The sequence below is a fragment of the Hemitrygon akajei genome, unplaced genomic scaffold (assembly GCF_048418815.1).
Source record: "Hemitrygon akajei unplaced genomic scaffold, sHemAka1.3 Scf000041, whole genome shotgun sequence".
Lineage (NCBI taxonomy): Eukaryota > Metazoa > Chordata > Chondrichthyes > Myliobatiformes > Dasyatidae > Hemitrygon > Hemitrygon akajei.
The window spans coordinates 3,531,270-3,538,571 of NW_027331927.1; positions in this window are offsets into that span (position 1 = coordinate 3,531,270).

A 7,302-nucleotide genomic window follows, 5' to 3' on the forward strand; every position below is an offset into this window, starting at 1 on the left:
ACAAAGTATTCAAAATAGTTACCATTCACAACCACCTGCAGGTCAGGGGATTCTCTGGTCACACTACCTCAGTAGTTCAGTACTGAAGAAAATGACTTCAGTAGTTTTAAAAATAATATCGTGCTCTCCCCGCGTATATGACGAATAAACTCTCCTGGGTCATCAAGCGGGTACAGGTATCGATTATAAACGACGTTTCAATGAAAACCTCTACCATCTTCTTCAAGGATAATGCCTGGGCATGTCTTGCCCGGTGATATTTTTAGCCTGAATTCCGGCCCTCCTTATTGGTTAATCCTCATCCAATCAGTTTTCCGTTCTGCTACCTTGTTTACAATCGAATTCCAGTTCCGGTTTCGCCTTTGTTGAAAAACTTTTCCTCCGGTTTTATTTCAATGGCTTCCTTTACCAGGCTGAACCAAAAGCCATTAGGGCGGCACAGTAGTTTTGTGCTGTCGAAGTGAATCCTATGGCTAATGGAAATGCAATACTCTCCTACCACCGATTTCTCTGGGTAACCCAAACGGATGCACATTCTGTACACCTTGATAAGCGTTTCCACCGTGCATCCCGTCTGGCCGACACATGGATTACTGTAAAATACAGTCGATCAGAGTCCCAACTCACCTTTGACCCGCATAAGCTGTGCCTCGACTTTCCTTGCAGTTTTGTGGGTTGTATTAATCGAGTATTTCTTCAAGATCCTGGCGATTCTTCCAGAAACCGTGGAATTATTGGAAAGACAGGCATTAGCGATGGGCTCCTCCTCGTTGTTAGATTTCCTTGCTTTTTCTGACAACCTCTTTAAGGGTCCGATTAATTTCGTTCAACCTGTAACCATTCTGTAGAAACGACGTGCGTCAACGTCTTATTTCCTCGGGGAGACCCTCCGGGTCCGAAGTAGTAGAAACAGTCGCTCTACCTTCAGACACGTAATGCTGGCTGGTATTGTTGAGGGCTGGAATAGAAGGAATCTGACAGGAGAGGAGAGTGGATCAGGGGAGAACGGAAAAGAGAAGCGGCAACAGGGAGAGATGGTAGGCAAGCAAGGAGCAGACTAAGAGGCCAGAGTGGGGAAATGAAGAAGAGGGATAGCGGAGTGGAAAAAAACCGAATGTTTGACATATCCGTATTCATGTCATAAGATTAGAGGTTACCTAAGCGGAATATAAGGCGTTAATCCCCCCAGCCTGAGAGTGACCACATCGTGGCAGAAAGGGCGGTCACGGACCGACACGTCGGTCCGGGAATGGGGATAGGAAATGAAAGGAATGGCCGCTGGGAAATACCGCTTTTGTTGATGGAGCTGGCGAGCTCGAAGAAGCGTAAATCAATTTAAAGAAATGTCTCGGCCAGGAATGTCGACAGATTATTCATTTCCTATGATGCAGCCTAATCCGTTGAGTTCCTCCAGCATTTTTTATGTTTTGTAATTAATTTGATTAACGGATTGCATGCGTTCAGTATCTTCTGAAGCCTGGATGTGATATTAGTTTAAGGCTCTTCACCATATTACAGGAACGTACAAACAACGTATTCTTTATTTTATATTCCCAGAGTGAAACAGAGCTGACCAAAAACAGTATGGCTTTGGCATATGTTGACAAAGGATACAGAGTGCAAAAATAGACAAAGTCAACACTAACAATCATGAAACCGAGATGGTGAGCCTCAGAGTGTTTCACAACCACGTTCAGTGACTTCTCCAGTCGTCATTTCTCTGTCTTTGAGATTTTGCAATTTCCCGTCAAGCTATCCATATCTCATCACAGTTGGGATTTTACTTGAATTACATCATGTTTATTTTTACCCCAGCTGTTGGAAGACACGTCAGCCTTGTGTAGTATTGAATATTCAGTGTGCTGGAGCGAGTATAAACGAATGATCGTGGAGATTCATCAGCTCAGAGTTTCTTCAGCAAGATCGCGGGCAGCTGGAAGAAAGGCTGAATCTCACACAGCATGATTGAAACGTTTTACCGTGTGAGAAAGATATGGTACATGATCATCGCCGTTATCGGTGTTCCCGGTAAGAACAGAGGCGAAGTAAGGTTTGTAATTCTGTGTGCGCTGTCTTTGGACTCGTTCTGTTACCGACAGCGCTGTGATGCCGGTGTCAAAGCTCCGTGTTCGAGGTTTTCTTACAGTTTAATCAGTGGCCTCGATTGAAAGTAAACCCGAGGTTGAAACAGATGGAGAGTGGAAGATCGGGGGCATGGACACATTTTGCGGATTCGTGGCGGGCAGTTTGGATTTGTCAAAGCAAAGCCGCTGGGAAAGTAAATTCTGCGCTTGTGACCTTTGCGGGTCACATGGTGTTACGCCGTAGAAATAACGGAACAGATTTTCCTGGTGAGATTGACGGGAGAACTCTGGACATCAGTTGCGTGTGAGACTCTGAACCATCGGGAGTTTTGAAAATACAAAGAAGGGAATACGTGTGTTCCAGTGGACCAGGTTTTGCTTCCGCGCCCCATTAGACATGAAGTGAAGAGGGAGTTAAGCGCCAACATGGTGTTGTCCTTTAGTGGGCAGACGGGGTAAGGTACATGCGATACTCCGCTCTGGAAAAACAAGCGCCGAATCAATTAGAAAAATGCTGCAGTAATTTGGAGAAACCCCGAAAAGAGGCAGATGTTTTAAAATAATTTCATGGTCTTTCCTTTGGAAATTTGATGGTTTAGGCACTAACGTGCACAATACCTGAAGCGATCAGCAGGTTAGGCAGAATCTTTAAACACGAAATTGAGAGCTTTCTGATCGGAAACATTGACTAAGTGTGAAGGAACCCCGGACAAGAGTAGCGCACCCGGATGGGGAGGGGGTGACAAATGGGCAGCCGAGGAGGAGTCGAAGTGTTGCAACGGGGGAAATAGATTTGATTTGAAATTTGAACTTTGCAAGTGAGCGGGCCTTCGTTGTACGGTTGACTGCCAGAACATAGGTGCCGGGAACGCGGCAATCACCATTGCTGAGGAAGTTGCGGAGGTGACCTGGTTTTACACATCTGTGGAAAACCTGATGGTGGGAGATTTATATTGATTTCCTCAAAGCGCCCTCGGTGATCAGTTGATAATTCCTCCTTCCCAAACTCTGCTCTTCTTCCACTAAAGAGTACCGTGCATTTTCACCCAGCAGACACGCGTTTACGGCAGCTGCTCCTCCCGCTTTACACCTTTTAAACCTCCAGAAATGAGTTGTCTGCAAAGATTAACTGTTCTCAGTTTCCAGCTTATATCTGTCCTGAAACCCAAGGGACAACGAGACAGTAATTCAGTCATTCTTTCTTGTTGTTCCCCCAGTGAATTTAGTGGCGATTGCGATCCTGTCCCGGGGAAAGTGCGGACTCTCCACCTGTACCACACGCTACCTGGTAGCCATGGCGACGGCGGATCTACTAACCATCATCTTTGCGGTCATATTTTGGCGAGTCAGTTATTATTACTTCCCCGGAACTTTCCTGGACATCACCCCCGTGTGCAGTGTGATCTCTGCACTGGCAGAGGCAGCCACTGACTGTTCTGTCTGGTTCACCGTCACTTTTACATTTGATCGGTTTGTCGCCATCCGTTGTCAGAAGCGGAAAACGAAGTATTGCACCGGGAAAACTGCGGCTGTGGTTCTGACAACAACCGGCGTTCTGCTCTGTTTTTAAAATGTGCCCTACTTATTTAAATATCGTCCTGTGAAAGTGATTGTCAATATCCCCTGGGACTGTATTCCAAAGCCCGGGTCCTTTACGGATCCTGGATGGGTGGGCTACAGATGGCTTTCTAAACTTCTAAAGCCATTACTCCCGTTCGTGTTAATTCTACTGTTCAACGCTCTGACAGTCAGACACATTTTAGTGACTAGTCGCGTCCGTAAGGGGCTGAGGGGTCAGAGCAAGACGGAGAACGGCAGTGACCCGGAGATGGAGAGCAGGAGGAGGTCTGTGATCTTACTTCTCACCACCTCCGGAAGCTTCATCATCCTGTGGTTGGTAAATGTTGCCGAATTCCTTTATTATATCATTGCTGGGTTGGATCAGAATAATTACAATGATTCGGAATACATATTTCAACACACCGGATACATGCTGATGGTATTAAGTTGCTGCACAAACACGTTTATTTATGGGGTTACTCAGTCCAAGTTCAGAGAGCAGTTTATCAGCGCAGCGAAATATCCGCTCGCATCAATTATTGAACTAATTACTAAACAAAATATCTAAGCTCTTCTCAGAGTCGGTCGCAGTGTTTTCCATATTGACACTACAGAACCGGCTGTCATCGGGCAACGTGGTGGTGCTGAGAATAAAACTGGTTTAGAGCCCGAGAGACACAGCACGGGATCAGACCCTTCGGGTCCCGCAGCTCGCGTGCCCCTCCTCCCACCTAAAATTAATTTCATCCTAGCTTATATATTTTTCACCACATTCCCGCTCTCGTCACAGCCCCGCCCCTTTGGATAATGAGAGAGCGGGTTTGGATCAGAGGACAATGAAGAGCAAGTCGGCCGAAATGCAACTCATTCGTTACTTTAGTCGTTTGCAGAAGAGTGAAATGAAAGCAAGAAAATGAACGGTCCACACGAATTTACAGTAAACCTTGCGCTTGTCCTTTGCATTAGATAAACCTTTTATGGAGAAATGTTTAACACAACAGATCTCGTGCATTCTGCTTATAATTGTGCTGATTTCTGTGGAAAAACCCAATGCCTACTCTGCTTCATGGAGAGAATGTCGCCTCACTTCCGGATTTCTAATGATTTTCCACCCGAATAAACTGCACGTTGAATCTCCACTGCACTCACTCCAGTACAATTGTATATTTATTGTGATTCTTTTTCTCAGTTAAAGCTGGTAAAACTTCAGATATCAACAGAGATAATCACACTCATTTCTCAATTGTTACAAACGGCGGGGGAGACGGGGGTAGAGAGAGAGAGACGTGCCGAAGAGAGACTGCGGACAGAGATGGTAGGGGCTTAGCTGGGGGGAGATGAAGGCTGGGGGGAGAGAGTCTTGTAGGGGACCGTGACGTGGGTAGAAAGAGAGACTCGTGGGAGCGAGAGACCGGGGTTGGGGAGTGAATCGGATGAGTCCCTAGGGCAGAAAGTGTTTTAGAGACTGATGGGGGGTGGTGGGCGTGAAGAGATTGGGGATACAGAGAGTCGGAAGATAAAAAAGACTGGGTAAGGAAATAGTCACTGGGGTTTGAGAGAGCGACTGGGATGAGGTGGGTGGTGTGAGTTAGAGAACAGGCTGTACATATGTACAACGAGCAGCTAGAGGGCATTCCTTCTCGTGGGGCATTTTGGGATTGCAGTGCATCCATTCTAAAATCCTTCTGAAACATCCAACTGTTACCGCTTCGCAGACCTATCCCATACCGTCTCTTTTACCCCACTCCTTCCCACATCGATTCCGCGATATCCCTTTCTCCAACCCGTTTTCGCGACTGTCAATCGGCCTTTCTCAGTCTGTGCCGTCCTCTCTCCCTCCCCCGTCGCCGTGACCACATCCCCCGCCTCATGATACGCATACGCGGATTAGTCTGGTTAAACACTTGTACCGAGTCGTGTTAGTACTGGGACACAGTGGGCAATTAACAATGAGGTTGCTACGAACCGAACCCACCGAGAGGAAAAACATGGACTCTCGAAAGCCCGCGCCAATACAGCACCTCCGACGGGCAAGAGGGCCAATCGATACACACCCCGCTCTATCGAACAGCCGCATGCGCACATGCCACTTTGTCACAGTTCACATCCTTCCACTGCACATCTTCCCATCTCCTCGTTACATTCTCTTCCATCCTCCGACCTCTCCTTGATCTTTTTAACTGTTTATGCAATAACACAAACAGAAGACTTGTGTAAAATAGAATAATATTAATATTTTATTGTGATTTACTCTGTTCCAGCAGCTTCCATTTATCAACAGGGAACCCACACTAATCCCACAGACTGTGTCAGTCTCCAAACTCATTGCCTCACTCTTTTCCCACAGCCCGTGTTAGTTCCCGGACTAATCACACTTTCCCACTCTCTCCCCAGAGTCCGTGTCAGTCACCGAACTAATCACACTGTCCCACTCTCTCGCCACAGCCTGTGTCAATCCTCAGATTAATCCCAAGGCCCCGTTCTCTTTCCACAGGCCCACGTCAGTCCCCAAATTAATTCCATTGCCCCCCTCTCTCTGCAGTCCGATTCAGTCTTCGAACTAATTACTCTGCCCCACTCTCTCCACGCAGCCCGTGTCTGTCCCTGGACTGATCCCACGGTTCCGTTCTCTTCCGACAGGAGTACTACTGTCCCCAAACTAATTCCACTGCCCTTCTCTCTCCTCACCGCTCTCGTCAGTCTCCAAACGAAGCAGCCTGTCCCACTACCGCCAACAGACAGCGTCAGACCTCGAAACATTCAGTCCCTCTATCTACCCACAGACCGCTCATCCTCGAACCATTATCTCCACACAGCTCTGTCTCAGTTTCTAAAGCAATGAGTTGAGGGAAGTGCAATTGCAGTGGCATGCAAAAGTCTAGGCACCCCGGGACAACATTTCTGTTACTGTGAATAGCTAAGCGAGCAGAAGATGACCTGCTTCGAACAGACATAAAGTTAAAGATGACACATATCTTTAGGTTTCGGCACCCTGGATGGTGGTGATGATAAACCGGATTCTGATTCTGACTCTGATGAGCACTCACGAAAACCCCGCTATACTTTGTGAATATCCCAGCACTACTCACCCAGGGACAATAATCACCACACACCTCAATATTGACCCCGATCTGCCGTTCAGTGCCCAACCAATGAAATTAATCCCATAACCCACGACCCATTAATTTATTACTGCAACGACTGTCTAGTCACAGTGTAAGCCCCTTCTTGTACGCCATTCAATTCAGACCATGTAATACATGAGCATTTCGTTACGAACAATCATATCTGTTATATTTCCAATGAAAGCGCCGGACAGTTCGTCAAATATGTTAATCCGACACCTACCTCACTGTCAACAACGCTACCAATTTTGTGCATCTGCAAAACAATTGCATTGTTGGTACAAATGTAATGAATGCAGATGCTCTGTCGGTTTCAGCAGTCCGAGGAGCGTGTGCTTGGTGATTGAATTACTTTACGTCAGACCAGCGCGAACCTTGACTGGAGCTGGTTTAGCACGTGACGGTCTGCACCAACGCTGGAAGAACACAGCCGGTCCGGCAGCGTCTATGGAACTGAATCGGCCCTTGATGTTTCGGGCCCAAACCTACAAGAGAACTGGAGAGAAATGCAGGACGATGTCAGAATAGGAATG